This window comes from Lontra canadensis, unplaced genomic scaffold (assembly GCF_010015895.1).
Source record: "Lontra canadensis isolate GAN:19392208 unplaced genomic scaffold, GSC_riverotter_1.0 scaffold2, whole genome shotgun sequence".
NCBI lineage: Eukaryota > Metazoa > Chordata > Mammalia > Carnivora > Mustelidae > Lontra > Lontra canadensis.
The window spans coordinates 52,576,210-52,599,721 of record NW_022630996.1 but is presented as its reverse complement, the minus strand read 5'-3'; the positions used below and the strand labels follow the sequence as shown (position 1 = coordinate 52,599,721).

General features: G+C 35.6%; 1 protein-coding gene across 5 annotated transcripts in view; it reads right to left on the bottom strand.

Moving 5' to 3' along the window:
* DGKB (diacylglycerol kinase beta) overlaps positions 1 to 23,512 on the bottom strand; it is a 681,931-nt gene that overhangs the window by 10,387 nt on the left and 648,032 nt on the right. The window lies entirely within an intron of this gene.

Here is a 23,512-nt window from a genome sequence, read left to right as displayed (position 1 = left end):
CTAGTAAGGAGACTGAATCAATAATTAAGAACTTCACTAGAAACAATAGTCCATGACCAAGTGTCTTCTCTGGTGAATTCTACCAATATTAAAAGATTTAATACTGATGTTTCCTAAACTCTTCCAAAAACTCTATAGAAGGGTATGCTCCCAATTTCATTTTGTGAGGCTACCATCACCCTGATACCAAAACCAGACTAAGACATCAAACACACACAAATTACAAGCATATATCCCTGATGAACACAGAGGCAAAAGATCCTTAATGAAATATTAGCAAACAAAACTTAAAACTATATTGAGAAGGTCATACAGCCAAGATCAAGAAGGATCCGAATGTGCAAGAATGGTTCAACATCTACAAATGAATCAACATGATACATCACATGAACAAAATGATTAACATGTGATTATTTCAATAGATGCAGAAAGGCATTTGACAAAATTCAAGATTAATTTATAATAAAATCTCTCAACCAACTGGGTATAGAGGAAACATATCTCAACATACTAGAGGACATATGACAAGCTCTTAGCTAAAATCATACCAAATGGCAAGAAGCTGAAATCTTTCCTCTAAGATCAAGAACAAGACAAGGATGCCTACTATTCTCACTTTTATTCAACAAAGTATTAGAAGTCTTGAGCAGAGCAATTAGGCAAGAAAAAGAAAAAGCATCTAAATTGAGAAAAAAGAGGTAAAATTGTCACTATTTGCGGATAACATGATACTATATGTAGAAAACCCTCAAGATTCCAACAACAACAAGAAAAATATGTTAGTACTAAAGAAATGAATTCAGTAAAGTCGCAGAATACAAAATTAATAATAAAAATTTTGCTGATTTTATAACCATCAAAAGAAGAAATCAAGAAAATAATCCCATTTACAATTATATCAAAAAGAGTAAAATATCTAGGAATAAATTTAACCAGTTGGGTAAAAGACCAGAACACTAAAAACTGTAAGACACTAAGGAATGAAATTGAAGAAAACACAATAAATAAAAAGATATTGCATGCTTATGCATTGGAGGATTTAATATTGTTAAAATGTCCACACTACCTAAAGCAATCTACAGAGTCAATGCGGTCCCTATCAATATACCATGGCATTTTTCACAGTACTAAAACAAATCTAAAATGTTCATGGAACCACAAAAGACCACAAATAGTAAAAAAAAAAAAAAAAAAAAATCTTGAGAAATAAGAAAAAAGCCAGAGGAACTTATGTTCCCTGATTTCAGAGTAAATTACAAAGCTAAAGTACACAAAACACTGTGGTATTGGTAGAAAAACTGACACAAGAATGCACAATGGGGAAAGGACAGTCTGTTCAATACATGCTGTTGGGAAAACCAGACAACCACATGCAAAAGAATAAAACTGAGCCATATACAATTATTATTATCTTATACCACATACAAAAATAAACTCAAAATAGATTAAAGACATGAATGTAAACTCTGAAACCACAAAATGCCTAGAAGAAAACTTAAGTAGTACGCTCCCTGACAATCATTTTAGCAATGATTTTTGGATATGACTTCAAAGGCAAGGGAAACAAAAGCAAAACAAAAGAGACAGACGGATGACATCAAACTGAAAAGCTTCTGCCCAGAAAAGGAAACTATCAACAAAACAACAAGGCAACCTACTGAATGGGAGAACATACTTGCTAATCAAACATCTGATAAGGGGCCAATATAAAAAATACATTAAAAAACTTATGAAACTCAATAACAAAAACCAACCTGATTAAAAAATCTGAATAGACATTTTTCCAAAGAAGACATACAGTTGGTCAACAGGCTGATGAAAGGATGCTCAATAACACTAGTTATCAGGGAAATGAAAGCCAAAACCACAAGGAGATACCACCTCACACCTGTCAGAATGGCTATTATCAAAAGGCAAAAAAGAACTAAGGTTGGTGAGGATGTGGAAAAAGGGAACCCTCGTGTACTACTGGTGGGATTGTAAACTGGGGCAGCCACTCTGAGAAGCAGGATGGCAGTTCCTCAAGAAATTAAAAATAGAACTACCATATGATCCAGCAATTCCATTACTGGATATCTATCTGAAGAAAATGAAAGCACTAATTGAAAACATATATGCAGCCCCCATGTTCACAGCAGTACCATTCACAATAGGCAAGATACGGGAACAACCTAAGGGTCCACTGATAAATGGATGCACACACGCGCGCGCACACACACACACACACACTGTGGGAGACTCCTGAGGATAAAAGAAGAATGAAATCTTACATTTGCGACAACACAGGTGAGCCTTGAGAGTATTATGCTAAGTGAAATAAGTTAGAGAAGACAAATACCATATGATTTCACCTATAAGTGTAAAATTAAAAAACCAAAACAAACAAAATAAAACAAACCCAGGACTCATATATAGAGAGAATAGATCCATGGTTACCAGATTGGAGAGGGCTTGGGTGGGTTGCAAAATGCGTGAAGATTAAATACAAGACCTCCAAGTATAAAATAAATAACTCAAAGGGATGTAATGTGTAGCACTGGGAGTATAGTCCATAACACTGTATTAACTTAGTAAGGAGACAGATTATTAACTAGATATCGTGGTGACCATTTTGCCATATATACACACGTCCAACCAGTATGTTGTATACCCAAAACTAATATAATGTTGTATGTCAATTCACCTCAATAAATTAAAGAAAAACAAAGAGCAGAAAAGCATTCTAATATGATTAAAACAGAAGTGGATATGTTCTCTTTTCAAGGAGTTCTCAGACCTGCTAGTAAAAGCATAATTTTTTTTCATCATTTTTACATTATTTAATTTTATCGTCCCTCAACCTTTGGAGGTCTGTGTCAAGATCCTTAGTTTTCAATATATGACAACAGTATGGGCTCTGTAACTTGTGTTACACAGCTCATGTTGGTGAGTGCAAGAACTGGGTTTGAGAACTGACTCTCCAACCCTGCCAGCATTCCTCCTGAACTCCCACCTCTGTACCCTGTGCTGGCTATGGCCCTGGAGAACCTTCTCTTTTTTCTGTTAATTGAAACTTTGATTCCTGTCCTGTACAGTTCAAGTCAGGTATTATTATGAAATCTCAAAGCACGGGAATAAAAACAATATTCTAGATTTCCTCTGAGAGGAAAACCTGGCAACTTACCAAAAAACAGAAGTCTCATGGCATCGGGTTTCTCAAAAAAAAATTAGCGCTAGAAGAAAATGGAGATACACCTCCAAACCCCAGAGGAAAAGTTAATTTTATCACAGAATTCTATATTCAGTTAATGTATTGATTAAAGGCAAAGGTACAATGAAGACGTTTTCAGTCGTTAAATGATTGAGAGAGCTTACCATCTATATGCCCTTTGAAATACTTTTGAGGGTGTTCTCTAGCAAAACAATGGGTGAGCTAAGAAAGAGATTCACAAAACAGGGGATCACACTGACAACACCAAACGCTGGAAGGAGGTGAAACAGCAGGAACTCTCATATATTACTGGTGGGAAGATAAAATGGTACAGTCACTTTGGAAGACACTTCAGTAGTTTCTTATAAAACTAAACATACTGTTATAATAGGATCCACAGATCACACTCCTTGATATTAATCAAATGATTTGAAAACATGTTTGCACAGAAACCTGCACATAGATATTTATCGCTGCTTTTTGCAGAATTGCCAAAACGTGGAAGCAACCACGTTGCTTCCTTCAGTAGGTGTGTGGATACATCAACTATGGTAGTTCCAAACAATGGAATATTCTTCAATGCTAATAAAGAAATGAGCTATCATGCCATGAAAAGACATGGAGGAACCTTAAATATATATTACAAGGTGAAAGAAGCAAATCTGGAAATACTATGTTCCATATGATTCCAACCTACTGCATTCTGGGAAAGGCAAAACTAAGGAGAAGTAAAAAAATTAGTGGCTGCCAGGGGTTATAGCTGAAGAAGGATGAAAAATTTTAGGGCAATGGAAATATTCTCTATGATATAATATTAATAGACACATGTTATTATACATATGTCCAAACCCAGAAACTGCAACACTAAAAGGAATCCCTAATGTAAACTATGGACTTCGGGTGACTATGTGTCAGTGTACATTCAGTGATGAGAACAAATATACTACTTTGGTGAGGGAGGTTATGCACATGTGTAGGCAGGGGGTATATGGGAAATCTGTGTAACTTCTCCTCAATTCTATTGTGAACTTAAAAGTGCTCTAAAAAAATCAAGTCTATTAAAAACAACGACGACGACAAACAGGCGGTCCAACTGAGAACCAGGATGATAGATTTGGAAGAAACCTAGAAAGAAACCCCCAAAGAAGGACTTTTCCATATAAAGAACAAGAGTGGGGGGGGGTGTGCCTGGGTGGCTGAGGCAGTTAAGAGTCCTGACTCCTGATTTTGGTTCAGGTCATGATTTCACGGTTGTGAGATTGAGCCCTGCGTCAGGCTTTGCACGGGCATGGAGCCTGGTTAGGATTCTCTTTCTGCCTCTCTGCCTCTCTACCCCTCCTCCACTCTCTAAAAATAAGTAAATAAATAAATAAATAGCAAAGAACAAGAATGGGGACAATAGGTAAATTGATATCTATTTTTAAAAACGAGAATTACCATAATGATGACTTAAAAAAAGAGGGGGGAAAAAAAGAGATTCCAAAATCTTTACAGAAAAGAAAATGTAATTGTGTGTCAGCATTTGGTTCTGCAGTTGACATTTTCATAATCTCAATGATTGTATATTTTGTTTTGATTTAAAAAAAATCATTACTTTTTTCAGAAGCATAACAGCATAATTGTTAAAAATCAGACTGCCTGAGTCCACCATTCCCTATCTGGAGACTTTGGCCAAATAACTACCATTCATTTCCCTCATTAATAATATAGAGACTTTGAAATAGTGTCTGTTTCACTGGTTTCTTATTAGGACTAAATGAAACAGTGCACACAAAATGCTTAGAATGTTACCTGGCACAAAAAGAAATCACTCAGTACAAATTCACTGTTAGTAAGAGAGCTAAATGGAGTAATGTAAGTGTTAAAAGCCAGTTTTCTGTGCATGAAGTAAACAGAATATACCTAAAAGTAACAGGTGAAAAAAAAAAGATCAAAGCATATTTTTTATAGATGTAGAGTAAATGACAGGAAAAAAAAATAATTCAAAGAACAGACCTGGTGACAAAGAAATGATGGGACAGAAGCTTATTTTTCTTATAATTCTAAACATTCTGCTTTTTTTTTTAGTGTGCATATATTATTTTGGTACAAACATTTAAATAATTAATGACAACAACAAAAATCCCTCTGCAGATAATTCTCTTGCATTCTAGTGTTCTGGTTCTCCAAACATGATCTACAAACCAGGAGAACTGACCTCACTGTTAGAAATGCAGATGCCCCAATCCCAACCCAGACTTTTTGAATCCGCTTCTACTTTGGAGCAAGATCCCCCAGGTGATTTGTATGCACCTTTAAATTTAAGAAGCCCTGTAATTTATACTTGTCACTTTATTTCTCTTCCTAAGGTATAAGGCCAATAAGAGTCCATTGACAAACTGACAGACTGGCCAGCACCTTCTTATACTCACCTCCAAAACCTAGGGCTAAGAATAATTTTTTATCCAACTTAAATTAACTCTGGTGTTAATGTATTAGGTACCAGCTTACTTCAGTTTAGTGCTTGGGCTTCCAAGTTGAACAGACATTTTTAAAAACATAATTAAGGTGTTTATATTCTAATGATGACAGCATACACAGTGGCAGAATGTGATATGCACTGTATCACAAGAGATATTCTCAGGGTGCAGAGGGAGCACAAAACGATGCCATTGAGATCATGGTGGAAAGACAGGATATTTTAAACCTGAGTCTTTGAACCTAAGTCTAAACCTTAAAAGACAGGATATTTTAAACCTGAGTCTGGGTGCCATACAAGAGGCAGGGAGATTAAATGGGGGGGGGAGCTAATATAATGATCTAAGAAAGAATTAAAATGGATTTTAATTGCGGCAGTGGCAATGGGAATGGAGTAGGGGGTACACTTGAGAAATATTAAGGAGGCACAATCTATAGGACATGATTGAATGTGTGGAGTACTGGAAAATGGAAAAACTCTAGTGTGACTTCTGTGCTTTTAGCTTTGTTTGCTAAGTGTGTAGCGATTCTTTTTAATAGAATGAGATGCATTTTGGGCAGGGGTGGAAACCCAGAAGTTAGCGAACTCTGTGCTGAGTGTGATATTCTGAAGGTGGTGTTCACTACCTTTAGGATATGTAGGTCTGGAGTTCAGAAGGGAGAACAGGTCTTGAGACAGATTTGGGTGGGGTGAACCTATAATAATGTCACCCATCGAGAATAGATTACTGAAGGACAGTGTGGCAAATACAAGTATCGGATATTAGGCTGTGTAACTGAAGAATGCTGACATTTAAGGGTGAAGCAGGAGAACGATATCCTAGGAAGGAATATGAGTACAAGAAGCCTGAGAGATAGGAGAAAAACTAGAGAGAAGCACCAGAAATAAACATTCTCACTCTTCAGTGTGGCCTATTCCTCTTCCATGGAGTAAGGCAAGATCTTCAATGGCTTGTATCTAGACTAGTCATGGCCCAGATTATCACAAGGGTTTGCATATCAGTGATACAAGCTACAGAACTTTTATACTAATTCTAAATCTAGAAGTAATTATATTTGAGAGTTATATGCTGTAGGATGTTTAGGTGGTGCTCATGTAATTAGGGCTTGGCAAGCATTTCTGGTAAAGCATCCTCTGCTAGATGGTAGATATTTTAGGTTTTGTGGGCCACGGGGTCTCTGTAACTACTCATCTCTGCTATTGTAGCACAGAAGTGTCCATCAGCGACCTGGAAAGACGTGTGACTACATTCCAGTAAAACGTTATGTTTGAAAACTAAAATTTGAATTTTATATAATTTTAAATTATGAAATACTATCCTTATTTTGCAGCCATTCAAAAATGCAATAAAAAAACCCCACTTAATCCTTTTGCTATACAGAAACAGGCAGCTATCCAGATTTTGCCCAAAGGCCATAACTTGCTGACCCCTGATATAATTACAGTCAAATATAATCACATCTAGAATTATGAGGCATAAAGTAGGAGAAAGAATTTTTAATTTAAAGTTATGATTCAATGGGACCATAGCTAGGAGATGGATAAAAGTGGAAGTAATTTCATATGGCATATCTTTGATATGCTGAGTGCTACCATTCAGAAATCATTTTGCAAAGTTCTGAATGATATATATGAACTTTCCCAGTTTTGATAATATACCACCTGATTATGTTTGGCTCAAATGTACAATCTTTTTATTGCTTTGTAGCAGGGTGGGCTTAATAATACTGTGATTCTTAGAAAGTATCTCAGCAGGTAGTATTCTTTTAAAATTTTCTCCTCTATCTAACCAAGAAAATGTTCTTTTCCTGCTTCTTCCTTTAAAAGTTTATTATCACTGGATTTATTCAGCTACCTTAGGAATGAATGGAGTTTTAAGAGCAAAAATAAATGCCATACAATATCTGTGGGGAGAGCTTAATTTTGGAATTATCTGGAACATTCAAAGTTACCTAGCTTAGTTCTGGAATAAGATGGTCTCCTTCCAATAATGGAAACCATTTTGAATTCATGCACGTAGCTGAGCCATATGATAGCGGGAATAAAGAGCATGCTAAATTTTTCAGGTCCATAACTGCCAAAAAGCAACGCAACGGAAACATAACAATTTTCTAAAACCCCTGTGCCAGCTTCTTTATGATTCTAGTCATTATTTTCTGGAATGATAGTAATATCCAAGTTTAATGTTTAAGTCTTTGATCTAACAACAAATTCAGATAAATTATTGTGAAGATTTATAATAAAATCTTTAAAAAATGGGTTTAAGAGGTTTACTGATGAAATTCACAGCAATTTTAAATATGTATGGTAATGAGAAAAGAGAAACTTTTTCCTGCAAGTGACAGGCTCTTTGGCTACACTGGGAAGGAAATACTTATACCTGGATTTGAAATCTTTTTCAAGATATAAATTTGGCTCTCCTCTCCAAAATATTTTATGGTTATATGTTGGTTGCCAGGGATGGTCAACAACATTTTAAAAAATCTTTTTATAATTTCCATGTCTCTACAGAGAAATGATATCCAAGACCTTAACCTAGTAACTGTTTTACTTTTCCCAGGCCCTCTCCAATTCTTTGGTCATATGGAAAAAACAAAACAACAAACAAACCAAAAATAAACCAAAATAAAAACAGAACAAACAACACAAAAAAATTCCCCTCCATGACTACAGCCAAAGAATATTCATAATATTCACAACTTGTGACCATACTTTCTTAAAAAATAGTATTTTGTAAGCTTTTTCCTATGTGGTCTTTTCACACAGTTTAGGGTTAAAATCATGGACTTGGAACAGGAGGCAAGAGTTTAAGTGTTGGTTTAGTCACTGGCAAATGGATCTCATTTTTTTTTTTTTTTTAAACAGGGAGAGAGAGGGGCACCTGGGTGACTCAGTGGGTTAGAGCCTCTGCCTTCGGCTCGGGTCATGATCCCGGTCCTGGGATTGAGCCCCACATCGGGCTCTCTGCTCAGCGGGGAGCCTGCTTCCAACTCTCTCTCTCTGCCTGCCTCTCTGACTACTTGTGATCTCGGTCTGACAAATAAATAAATAAAAATCTTTAAAAAAAATAAAAATAAACAAGGAGAGAGAGAGAGAGGGAGAGAGAGAAGGGGAGAGAGAGAGAGAGAGAGAGAGAGAGAGAAAGTGAGACAGAGAAAGAGGAAAGACAGGAGGGGCAGAGATAGAGGGAGAGAGAGAATCTGAAGCAGGCCCCATGCCCACTGCGGAGCCCGATGCAGGGTTCAAACTCACAACCCTGAGATGATCACCTGAGCTTAAATCAAGAGTGGAATGCTTAGTCGACTGAGTCACCCACGTGCCCTAGGATCTCACATTTTTGAGCCTCAGTATCTGTTTATTAAAGGAGACTAACAGTACACTTGCTTTATAGGACCAATGCCAGTACCAAATGAGGTTCTACATTTCATGTATGTGCTTATAAATATAACCTGTTATTTTTAGTGTAATTATGTATAGCTCCATGGAAAATACATTTTTTTCATCCCTCTTCTATCTGAAACAACAATGCTTTTGGGATTCCTTGGGTGACATTATGAAATGGCATATTATGGCCATCTGCCTTCTCTCTGAGGAGGCCAGAAGCACCTGGTAGGATTTCAATGACATTCCAGGCTCCACTTCCATGCAAAGGAAAATACCAGGAAAAAAAAATCCATGTGAGACATTTAACAACCCACAGAAAGTATCTTTTTTTTTTTTTTCCTTTTAAACCAGGAGAGACCATTAAGCTCATATTGACAGTAAGTGAGAACATAGCTCTTTAACGACCCAATTCCTACACTCAGCTGTACCCTTGGCTATCTGGAGCATCATGGCATTGATCTGAAAGAGCTTCTCACCAATGTTAAACTACTTCATGGTAATCCAACAAACATTCTGACATCCATAAAAAATTGCCGGGGTACCTGGGTGGCTCAGTGGGTTAAGCCTTTGCCTTCAGCTCAGGTCATGACCTCAGGGTCCTGGGATAGAGCCCTGCATTGGGCTCTCTACTCAGCAGGGAGCCTGCTCTACCCCCCCACCCCCCACCTGCCTTTCTGCCTACTTGTGATCTCTCTCTCTGTCAAATAAATAAAATCTTAAAAAAAAAAAACAAAAACAAATTGCCATCCTGCAGTGTAATGATAATTTACATTCTTAACAATGTGTCTAGGACATTGATTAGGGAGCATAACTGAGTTAAATTGGAGTAGGGAGGAAATAACCTGATTATTTTCCAGATTCTCCTATTTTAATGAATTGTTCCATCATTTGCTCAGTTGTTCAAGCCAGAAATCTGGATTATCTGTGGTGTCTTCTCCTTAATACCCATAACCAGACTATTACTAATTCTGATCAGTTTTATCCCTCAAATAATTTCTGTACCTCCTAACTTTTGTCTTTCTGCTTCCACCATGCTAGGGTCTAAACAATTGCAGAAGTCTCCTCAGTGGTTATTGCCTTCCCTACCAACCCATTTTCCACCCATAATGACCTTATCACCATGCATCTCTGATCACATCGCTCTCTTGCTTAAACTCTATTTATAGTTCCACTGACTCTTAAGCTAAAGTTTACCATCCTTCCGGTGGGCATCAAGGTCCTGCAGCTCTGACTCCCCCCCTTTCCTTCTGTTCCACCCACATCCATCAGGTCATCTTTCAGATCCCTGTACACATGCTCCCTCCTACCTCGTGTAGCTCCCTCTGCATAGGACACTCTTCCCTCCTTTTATGTTTAGTTCTATGCTCCCCATCCTTTAGTTCACAGGCCTATTCTGAGTTCCTTTGAAAGTCTTCTTAGACTTCCAAAGTCGAGTCCCACTTTTATACCCTCTCATAATATCACAGTATCCCAGCTCATAGTACCACAAAACTTTCACTCACAGACTTTGCATCATTACTGAAATTTTGTGTGATTCTCTGAGTAATTTATATCCACAATGAGTTCAGAAACCATTGTTTATTTTGTTTTCTCTCCATTGTAACACTAGGGCAAAATATTAGTACCTTCTTAGAGAAGAAATTCAATAAACATTTGTTGAATGAAAAAAAACAAGTTACTGATATTCCTGATATGGCTTAGATGAAATAATTGTATTCTTAGTTCACTGATTTACTGATTTGAAAATCATCTTTCATAAGATCTATTTAATTCACCCTGTGGAATTGTCATGTATATAAGTCAATGTAATATGTTAAATTTTTAAAAATTTCCTAAGTCTTCTCAAATAAAATATGTGTAATTATGTCCTGAATATTCAAGAAAATAAAAACAAATAGTATTATATTCAGTGTATTTTTATTATGAATTTTTAAAATTCAAATTTCTGTTTGAAATTGTTAAGCCATCCAGAGAATATGTCTATGAAACACTGGACCCTGTTCTCTATTAGTGGATAAGAAGTCTTACTCTTAGAATTTTTAACACTACAGTATGTTGCCTTTTGAGGAAAAACTTAGATTATATTAGCCATATTTTCTAATTCTAATATATAAAGTCAAAAGAAATGAATAGCCAGATAAGATATGATCCCAAGGCAAATGTGGGAGAAAAGTTAGGCCTTGTGATTCCATAGTTTGTATCTACCAGAAGAGAGACCTCTAAGTGCTCTGGAAGGAAAGAAATTAAATCTATATAATTAGTTTGATGACACCAAGCAATTAGGAGATACTAGTAAAAACCCTGTCTAAAGGAGGATTTTCAATTTTTAACTAGATGTAGATATAAATAAAATAACTAACTACTGGTTCTCTTAAAATCTAATGACAAAAGTCTAAGTGCATACAATTTGATCATTTTTAGCATGTCTAATAATCCTGGATCACATCAGTAGAAATGCATAAGGTCTTGCATATTTAGTATATTTCTTATTTCAATTTTTGATCTTTTATATTTTTGGACATTGTGGCCAATTTGGGTTAGAAGTTATTATCAAAGCATATCAATATGAGAGATACTATCAACTGGAATGAAATAAACTTTTCTAAATTTAAACCAATAACTAGATTAAATCAGATTTCAACATGCAAAATGAAAGAACAATTTAGGTTTATTTCACAGCATTTAGGTTGAGTGTACTCAAGAAAAGAAGTACAAAAAAGGTAAGTCCAATTGTAAACATAATGTTTGGGATAACTTTTAAAATATAATATGGTAAGAAAAATTCTTTAAAATATTTTAGCGCAAAATGCAATCAAATCTAATCAGTTTGGCATTAATTAAGCTCTAATAATGTACTTCAGCATCTCCCCTAAGTAGTGTGATCTGTTTCCCCTTCATCCAGGTCGATTTGTGCACATTATGGTGTCATCATAATTTTAAAACATACTGAGAAAATGACAGAGCTGTAAAATTAAAATAAATGATTAATGGTATTTTTTTTCATGTTTTGTACTAATAGGTATTACCGAGCCTTTAAATTAATAGAGCTGTCAAGCTCATGGGTGTTACAGATCCAGCAATGAACCAAAATGGAAATTATATATTCCACAGACACCTAAAGATGACACTTTGGAATATTTTAAAATTTAATTAGTAGGTGCAATTGTTTTGTTCCCCATAACCACTGCAAATTAATTGGAAATTAGTCACAACCAATCCTTTTTTTTTAACAATCTGAAATGAAGAGATTGGTGCTTTACACCTTAACGTTCTTGTTTGGGGGCCAGAATGCACACATGCAGTAAATTGCATTGTCAATTACAAAACAACAACTGTTGTGAAATTAGGAAAAATTATGCACAGGTAAACAAAACTAATTAATGCATAAGTAACAGGGGAACACAAAAAATAATGCCCAACTAAACATTAACATGCCAGTCTTTGAAAAAAAAAGGCTTGGAAATGCAAATTTATGCAAAAGCTTTTACCAATGAAGTCTTAAGTAAAAGAAGCTTTTAGTTTATGTTTTATTTAACTGCATTTGGATCTCACTATCACTCACACCTTAAAAAATATAGCTACTAGAACAGCAGTCTGCTTACTCAAATATATTTTATGATGGCAGAATACTGTTAATTTTCTATTTTTCAGAGTATCTACATTTCAACTCATTAAATAGCAAATGGTGGTATTTCCTTCCTTAATATTTATCCCTCTTCTGTATTTAAATATTACACAAAATGCAATTTGCAGGTACATCAAGGAAATATTCATTATCTACATATACCTGTTAAACATTTTCCTACTGATAATTTACGGGTTACTCTTTTTCATCCATCACTAAAACTATACATGTTCCCATGTTCCCTTGTCTGCTTTGCCCATCTGCCTCTCTCTCTTTTTTTTTTTCTTTTGGCTTTGGTTAAAAATTACTCACTTTATTATTTATTTATTTGAGAGAGAGAGAGAGAGTCCATGCATGTGCATAAGCAGGGGATAGAGGCAGTGGAAGAAAGAATCTTTTTTTTTTTTTTAATTTTTAAATTTTAATTCCAGTATAGTTAACATACAGTGTTAGCTTAGTTTCCTGTGTACAATATAGTCATTCAGCAATTCTGTACATGAGTCAGTGCTCATCATAATACGTGTACTCTTAATCTCCATCACCTATTTCACCCCTCCCCCACCCACCTTCTCTAGTATCGGTTTGTTCTCTATAGTTAATAGTCTCTTGCTTGGTTGATCTCCCACTCTCTCTCTTTGCCCATCCCCTTCTAAAGTAAGCCATTAAAGCAGCTTAAGATTCCTTAAAGATAGTGTGTTTACAAAGTCAACAAGTACGTGCCAAGTTACAATAGCTGTATAATTTCTAATGAGAAAATATTTTATTAAATTTTCAAAACAAGAATAATTTCTAAAAAATCAATCTGGTGCATTGAATATTATTTAATACTATTTAAAGTTAATCAATTTAATGCAAGAGTCTTGAGAGATTCAAGAGTTAGGTAAACTTACAGATAACTTTCACAATGCTATTCTATTTGGATGAGTTTTAATATAATTTTTCTTTAAGGTAATAATTAAAGATGTTAAATGTTATGGTGAAATACCCTTTTCCAATATGAGTTTATCTGTAAATGATTATGGGAAAACAAAAAAAGTCACTGCTACATTTTCTGTAATCTGAAATCTCAAAAAGATTTCAATTTTGTCCCACCAGAAAATTACATTGGTTTAACTTTTTTCCCTGTATGACTCAAGATCACAGGGAAGCTAGTCTGAATAATAAAAAAGAATAAAATTCAAGTGCATTATTAAAAATAACAATACTTAATATACACCATCAAATAATACTTATAGTGTTGGAAAATGTGGTGTATAATAATTTTCAACAACCTTTCAATACTACCTTGCGATTTGTAGGTAGCTAGTTTTAGGAATAAGGAAATAGTTTCAAGAAGATTAAGTAATTCTCTGAAGTCCAGAGGTCACTGATATAACAAATATGAAACTCTGGACTCTGGCCTTTACTCTTGTTTTCTATCCATTGGAATATAGTTATTTCACATGGTTATCTTCCTAAGCAGTTTTTTCCCTCCCTCCTCATGGAAATCCCATAAAACACTGCTTTTAGGAAGTGAAAAATATTCTTAACCACAGACTACACTAAATTTCTGCCTCAGTGCTAGGTAAGTTTACTAGTTCAGTTGTAGATGTTAGCTTGCTCAAAATAACTTTTAAAATATTAAACTTATAATAGGTTTCAGATAAAAGGCTAATATACAGAAGTTTTAATAAAATGGTTGCGAGTCTATAATAAAAGAATGGTTAAGGTTATTTATTAACCATTAAATAACTTAATGGTTAAGTTATTTAAACTTCTGACCTGTTTTTAGTTTCCAGGTGTGTGTATGATCAGTTAATTTAGGTAGTAGGTATAAAGGGATCCACCTACCATAGTGATAAGCCCATTTTAGCTATTTTCCTACTTCCTAAATTTGCCCCATTTTCTTCATAGATATCCTCATATATGGTTTATTATTAAGTTTTAGTAGCTCCTCGTCAAGAAACACTCCATGCACAATTTGCCTTTACCCATATTTGTTGTTTCTCTAGCAATCAAGAGATGTTTAGGCACATAAACTATGGAGAAAAGCATTCCATTCAGTACTATTGTATCTTCTAATATAATATAATGTGAAATGCTCATTTAAATGGTATTCCCAAGTAGAAAATATGGTCATGGTATTCAACTTTACAAGTGGGCTGAGAGGGCCATTAAAACAATCCTTTCTTAAAAGGGTTTATTTTGCTTCTCAACACAAATGTCCTACACTATTTGCTGTGGTTACGGCTGCTAGAGAAAGTCAAAGTGCCGGGGAGTCTCATTGGCTGGCTGCCTGTTTGACACTTAGGCTCCTTGACTCAACACTATGCATTACAGAAAGCTTCAGAGACGTATATCCTCCCCTCTGAACTTTTTTCCTTAGGCAAACAGGGTTAATCGACTGAAGACCAGTTTGGGAGTAGAAAAACAAGTTAGGAACAGAACCGGTCTTAGAACTCTGCTCGGTGACCTTACCACGCCTCCATATATAAGCCCCCCATACAGCCATATAGCTCATCTGCAAGAGTCTTAATATATGCTCTCCTACAAAGTAATCTAAAAAATGTATCTCATGTAGCCATTCACCTCATTACTAGCTTAGAGAAACACTGAAAACTCTACCTTTACAGGTAAGTAGAAAAACTGTGCCTTTTTGATCCATTATTTTCAATCAAACAAGGTAAATGCTGTCTTAACTACTTAAATGCAGTACATGAGAATGGAAAAATAATTTATGATGTTTTCTCAACAAATAAAATTTAAGATTCAAAGCTTAGTGCATTTCTTAGACTTATTTAGCTTTTTTCAGGGGGGTGGGGGTAAGAAATGGAGATTTTGCTGTGAAGTCTCCAAGCTGGCAGATAATTACTTCTGACAAATAATATGCCAACTTGGTGAGGACAATTCAGCCAGATCTCAAAATAGCCATTCACAATAACACCTAAGGAGAGTTGGTGACAGTTTCAGTTCTAGTCAAGGAGCAAGCAAACTCCATCCTAACGGCAACCACAAATCCCACATAGACTAGAGCAAGTATCTGAGGATCCCAAAAGCAAATGATAGCAGGTAAACTGGAGAAGGAAACCCAGGCATAAAGTGCCACTGAACTAGTGATGAGTTTTCTTTTTTTTCTTCCCTCACATTTCCTAGCCAGAGATCTTGGAGGAGAGGGAGAACACAAAAAAGCTATTCCTTAAATTTGCATACAATCTCCTGAGTTTACCCTTGAGCTGTGTATGCATAGATTTGTCCTTAAGAAGCATAGTGCCAGCTTAAAGAACCAAAATAGGGGGTGGACCGCCACCCAGGTTCCACACCAGCCTATGAATTTTGTACATGTAGAATGAATCTGAATAACATTGCAAAGACTTTGAAAGTTGAACTGACATTAGAAACTCACAGGAAGCAGCTCAGGATTTGTGACCTGAACCTAACTGGATCAATGACCTACTAAAATAGCAACAACAATGACAAACCAACATTCCCCATTAGAATTAAACAAAACCCGGAGTTTCATAACATGATATTTAAAATGTTCAGCATACAACTCAGAATTTCTCAACATATGATGACCTGGGAAAATCTCAAAAACTCACAAGGGGAAAGACAGCCAGTGATGCAAACCCTGGGATGATCCAAGTGTTAGAGTTGCCACACAGGACCTTACAGCAGCTACTAAACTGTGCTCTAAAAAGTAATGATAGGTACTCCTGAAATGAAAGGAAAGATAGAAACTACCAGCTGAGAAATAGAGGGTATCAAAAAAAGGAACCAGTTAGAAATTTAACAACTGAAAAAATACAATGACTTAAGTAAAACAAAAATTACTTGGATGGGCTCAAGAACAGAACAGAGATGAAAGAGGAAAAATGAACTTGACTATAGATGACTAACTTTATCTGGTACAAACAACAGAAAGAACAAAGAACAAAGAAAAAATATATCAGACTCAGAGATCTACAAGATAATACATAAAGGATCTAAAACAGATCATCAGAATTTTAGAAGGAAAGGAGAGAGTGTGGGGCTTAAATTAATATATGAAGAAGTAATGGCTGAAAACTTTGGCAAAGTGATAAACCTAAAGATTCGTGAAACTCAGAGGAACTAAAACAGAATGAGCCCAAAAAAATCCATGCCCACACTCATCAAAATCAAACTATTGAAAACTAAAGACAAAGAAAAAAATCTTGAAAGCAGCTTGAGAAAATGATGCATTACATATTGTGAAGCAATGATTCAAATGACTGAGGGTATCTCATCAGAAACCACATTACGTAAAAGACACTATGCGAGATATGAAGGGGAATTAAGGATGAATCTTAAAATGCTTACAATTAAGTCAGAAGAGCTGGATACATATATGTATAGCATAAATACAAGACTGTGCATTGCGATGGCATTAAGAAGATATCAAAAGACAGCCACAGAAGTACAAAGGATAAGGCAAATATTTCAGACAGATGGGGAGTTAAAAAGGCTTCATGAGGAAATTGCTGCTAAGCTTGGCTTTGAAAGAAGGAATTTTATTTTTTTAGTTTATATGTATTTATATCTCATTGCCTTTCAGAAAAATTTTTGTACTAAATTATAAAAATATATATATCCCAATAGGACAGGATAATTACTTCAGCTAATCTAAATAAAAAGGAAAAATAAATATATCAAAATAATAAACATAGGTTCAAATGAAAGAAATGCCAACCACAGGTCCTACCGAATTGCTGGAAGAAACCACAGATTTGTTTGTATGCTGTTTGGAGGCTTGAAGAATGAGTTTATTACTAAAACACAAAACAGGAAGTGGAGATTTTAGGCATAAAATTAATAAGTATGAGTAGAAAGCTCCTGGAAAGTGGTCCCTATAAAGCACGACAGCCTCGGGAAAATTATTTAATGCCATTGCAAGGATTTTAAACTTTATTCTGTGTGAAAAAGGAGTCATTGAACTTTGACATCCAGGAGTAAAATGATCATTGTTGTTCAGTAGTAATTCTGGCAGCAATGTGATGGATGGCCTTAGCCATACTGGGAAGCAAAAAATAATATGTTAAAGAGAAAAATGTAAATAAGATGAAAACAATCTGAATTCTGTTATAAATGACAGAGTTGTAATTGATTACTAATATTAGAGCTACATTAAGGGCCGAAGGAGTGACTGAGTGAGGCAGCAAAACATCATAATCAAGAAAAAAGGCATTAAAGCCTAGTGGCCTGCTCCACCTCTTACTGTGTGGCCTTGGAAAACTTGCTTAATTTATCTGGATCATCTGTGTTTGTTTTTAATGTATAATATGGGGATTGTAATAACCTTACTGACTTCTTAGGGCTTTTGTGAAGATTAAATAATTAAAAAATATAAACATACAGAACAAAACCTGGTTCGTGGTAAGCACTCAAGAAATGTTAGACATCATTACCATGGTTTCCTCCAAACGTAACTGGGACATTCAAATGTCTTGAAGATTCTATCAGCCTTCATCTAGTGAAAAAGTTTTATAAACTAAAACTTTGGTCTGAGATTAATTTGTATTTAACTAATGATTTCAGATTAAATAATACTTTTAGGGGCACCTGGGTGGCTCAGTGGGTTAAAGCCTCTGCCTGCGGCTCAGGTCATGATCCCAGGGTCCTGGGATCAAGCCCCGCATTGGGCTCTCTGCTCACTAGAGAGCCTGCTTCCCTTCCTCTCTCTCTCTTCCTGCCTCTCTGCCTACTTGTGATCTCTGTCTATCAAATAAATAAGTAAAATCTTTAAAATAAATAAATAAATAAATAATACTTTAAAATTATGATTATTTTTAATAATTAAAACAACAAACACATCAATAAAACTTTAATGGACAACAGAACACTTCCTCTTTCTAAAGACTTTGCATTTTAAAGTTGTGCTGGATATATTCTCTTTGCAAAAACAAGTCAAAATTAAGATAAACTCCAGATAACTGCAGCATCTAGAGCAATAGGAAAAAGATCCAGTCTTCTTAAGCGAGGGTGAAAGCAAAGGCTAGGCGAGTAGCCAGCGTCTGAGTCAAGTAGATATTAGTGCCAAGGGAAAAAACTGGCATCCAAGTCAGAAAACAGCTTCTCATAGAATGGCCTACACAGTAGAAATGGAACAGGAGGAGACAATTGCTCTTAGGGCACTAGATGACCAAGTGTCTGCCCCAGAAAAAGCAGGGATCAAGCCTAGGGCAGCAAGACAACCAGGCTTGGCAGGAATTGGCTGAGTCCCCGGTCAGGGCTGAGTTGTGTGTTGAAGATATTCCACTTTGGAAACAGATTAGGCAAGTGGGTTCAGGGTGCTGAGAAGTGAATTAAAAAAAGCAAAGAGAGACAAAAACACATGTAAACGCTTTCTAGAAGTTGCCTTGACTCCGGCTACTTTTTTGAGGAATCTTTATATATTATCTGTGGTCATTTCACCATCTAGCTTATGATCTGTTCATGACTTCCTTCCCATTCTGTACCACACAGAAGAAAGTTTCAAGAATTTCCTTCATCTTAATCATATTGCTCCTAGAGCAATATTCCACTACAACCTCTTAGGCATTACTTTCATAAAAGTATCACAAGTAATAACAAATATATGTCTATTAATATTTCAAAGTAGCAACAGAATGCAGTCTATATAATGTGTAAATTTGATAATGTAGAGAGAAGTGGCCCAAAGAAATGTAACTGTACCATATCAAGAAACAGGAAGATTAAAGTTTCGAAGGTTAAGAATGTATTCCTTCTTTGATACATTAAAATTCTTTGCTTTGAGAATGAAATGAATAAAGATAACTCAAAATAACTTTTACATGTATTTATATATGGAAAATATGTGAATGAATTGCTAGCCAACCTACATTATGTTCAGTGAAAGAAGGTTTAGTAGAAAGCATTTTTTAAATTTGTTATACTACCTCGAGAAGTATTTAAGAAATTCACAAACTCAAAATGCATTTGGCATTGGCAGTGTAATTATGTGTAAGGCACCGTGCTATGCTCCGGGGACAGAAAGATGATCAAAATCATGGTGCATTACCCCAATAAGCTTATATCTATCAAGAAGCTAGCAGATATGTTGATAATTTCAGTGTAATATCATCAATGCTTGCATAAGGCTATGATGCACTAAGGCTGGGCTTTCAGACTAGATGAGGTCAGGGATGGGGTGGAGGAAGCGGCAATGTTCTGGAAGAGCTTTATTGAGGAGGGGCAACATGAAACGAGTCTCAAGCTAAGTTGTATAAATCAACTAAAGAAGAAGAAAAGCTTATTTGGACATAAGGGAAGTGTGTGAGGAGAATAAAAGGAAGTAGGGGATGATATTGGTGAAATAGGAAGCCTGATTCAAATTATATTTTGTCAGAAAGAAATTAAGCTATTTTAAGTAGAACAGTATCATAGTGAGCTTAGTATTTTATCATGATCATTCTGGTAGAAAGGTAAAGAAAAGATTTAAATGGGAAAAAAAATGGAGATGGGGAAATATTGATGTGATTATTGCCAGGAGTGTGAGAGAAATGAAATAGGCCAAATCAAGGACAGAGGTCTTGGGGATTGAAGAAAGGAAAAGATTCCAGAAAAATGTCGTATTAATAGGTGGACACAGTATTTGAATTTGAGGGTATGGAGAGAAGTTTAGAATGGCTCTCAGATTCCTAGCTTAGGAAACACTGGGTATATAACCGCTTCACTAACTCAGGATGGTAAAGGGAGGAGCAAGTATTTTGGAATATAAGAAGTCAGCATATGTTTGGGGGGATGAAGGTGCAAAGCAGGTGATGAGTCCATTTTAGGTATATAGGTGGCTTACTAAGGCATCTCCTACCGTCACAAAACTTTACTGGGCACCCATCACTTGTAATGAATGGATACAAAATGAAATCCAACCTAGTTTATGACTTCCCATATCTCTTCCCTCCTCCCCAAGCTGCCTTGTTTTTTTCTTTTCTTCCCCATGATAGAGACATATTGATAAAAGAATCAGTATGTTTGACATGCTTAGGAAGAAGCACTGTGGAGCAAGAAGACAAAAAGGGGACAATAATTAGGCTCTGGAGTCCAGCCTGAAGAAAGTGTCTTCTTGAACTATTTTAACATAAAGTCTTCTGGAATTGTCTCTTTAGACTGATATGTTTGTTAACATGGCCAATAGTTATATGGCCAAAGTCCATTCTCTGTTAATTCAATGTCTATTATGAAACTGTGAACATAAGAGTACGTGACATATTTCTATTGATTAAGTATATATTCAAAGTTTTAAGCTCTTGGTTTTGCTTTTCCTGATATTTCAACTCTGGATTGCTGAAATTTCTAGGTAAATATTATCTTAGTTCTTTTTTTTTTTAATTTACTTTTTATTGTGGTAAAATATACATAACAGAAAATTTAACATTTTCACCATTCTTAAAGCATACAGCTTAATAGCATTAAGCACATTTACTTTGCTGTGCAACCATCACCACTATTCATCTCCAGAACTTATGTTACTTTGATATTTAAAAAAATACATTTGATATAAGAATCAAGACCATTTATCATTTGCCTTTCAATTTCATATATTCTACTTAAAGAAAAACAGAACTTCTGCTATGCTCTAACATTATATCTAAAGCAATTCCTTCATAAATTAGGTATCAGCTAATGGATATTTAAATTCAGCTATAGATTCTGATATTCTATATGAAAAAACATCCTGTTAATTCAATTGAAACAAACATACTCTTTGGCTAAACCATTCCAATGCTATGAAGACTAAACATTCTCTTCATTTAAAGTGAAATTTAAAGTTCAAAACTCCATGTGGTTCTAGGAAAAGTAGAGTATGCCAGAATGTGAAATGACAATAATGAGCCATAGTCTAGTACAGCTCTTGGCCCACCATAGACTGGAATAAATGTTTTAAAAGAATAAGAGAACTGAAGGAAAGAAAATTAAATATAAGTTATATATTATTATTATTTTAACAATTGCATAGATCATGATAATTAACAGGCAAATTAAGTATCTTGTTACTAATTGAAAGATAAGTTAACAAAAGTATCTTTAGAAGTGCTTGTGTGAAATAAACTGAAAATCATTCTAAAACAGTAGATTTTCATAGACATAGACTTTTTAAAGCTGGAAAAGACAGTAAGTGATTTATCAGAAGTCACACTCCAGCAGAGGCCCCAGGCCTTCACAGGTTGAGATCCATGGTGGGGAGTAAGACTGTGGAGCTAGACTACTTGCATTTTAATTTCTACGTCGTCACTTTTCATCTGTGTGGAATCAGGCAAACTATTTGACCTTTGTCTGCTTCAGTTGCATTATCCATAAAGTGAAACTAATCATAGGGTTTTTGTGAAAACTAAATGTGTCAATACAGGTCAAGTGTCTCAAACTGTACATGGCACAAACTAAGAGCTTACTACATGTTAGATATTACTCTTACCACTAACTTCTGGATTTAAAACATGGACAAAGGAAGAAACTTCCTTTTGTCCTGAGAAGAATCCAAAAAATACAGTCTTTGTGGAAGATGTTTTTTATTTTTTCTCTTGTGAACCAAGCTGATGAAAACTCACCTTTCATTAAAGACAATACTGCCACTAGCCCCCACCATCATCCTGTGTCACAACCACTATCACCACCACCACCAACAACAACAACACCACCATCACCAGCATCACCACCACCAACACCAACACCATCACCAGCATCACCACGACCATCGACAGCAACTCCACCAGTTCATCCCAACCACCAGCATCAGCACACCTCACCAGTGCCTTAACAACACCGCCACCACCATCACCACCACCACCATCGCTACCACTACTTGTAGCAACAGTAACAACACTTTCAACATCATTGTGAGTATAAACATGAACTCAGACATGTCACTGGGAGCATGAAGAATAACAGACAAGATGTGAGTATCTACACGCTGGAAAAGAGAGAACAGGAATCCTTTTAAAGCTATTTGGAACCAAGCACAAAGACAGCAGAACGCACAGGAAGTAGTCAATCAACAAATATTTAAAACAAGTCTGTTTCACATGATTATTAGAGAATTAACAGATTTGCAAACTTGGGGTTCAAAGAGCTAAAATAATATACTAGGAATATACTAAAAAGAATATGCTAGGAATAAACAAAAGGTGATATCTATCTGCTGTACACAAAGAGGAAGCCAATAACTTTAGAGTAAAACCACTGGTAAGGTAAAATTAAAAGTTCCCTTTTACATGCTACACTGCACTGGTTGGAATCTGGAGCTAAATCTGTTTAAATTAGTGGTCAAGAGAAGGGACCTTAAAGAGTCCTGGGTTTGAGTTCCATTTCTGCTACATATCTGACCTTGAGTAAGTTATGGAACCTTCCAAAGCCTCTGTTTTCTCCATCTGAAAAATGATGAGATCCATTATTTAGTGTCAATGTGACTATTTAATACACCAATACAATCTTGTATGCCAACTATATTTCAACTTAAAACAAAACAAAACAAAACAAACTTACACATAACACCAGCACTTAGCACAATGCTCATACCAGTCTAAAATTAAGACCCCCTGTTCACTCCCTAACTGGTTGCCCGCCCAATCTTAACTACGCAGTAAATGCGTCATCATTCACATGTAAGAGCTGACCTGGATTCATCTCTTTCTCTCAGCCCCGAGGGAACTCAATAGCAAATTCTTGTCCGATTCCAGAAAGTAGCTCAAATTTATCCTCTTCTCTGTCACTATCTGTGCTCAAGCCGAGACTACTCTGTGAGACTCTGTCCCAGGGGCTACTCAGTATAATCCATTCTCTACAAAGTAGCCAAGGTGAACTTTTAATATGCAAAACAAATGATTCATTCTACAAATGGAAATTGGAATTTTGTGGGGGGCGT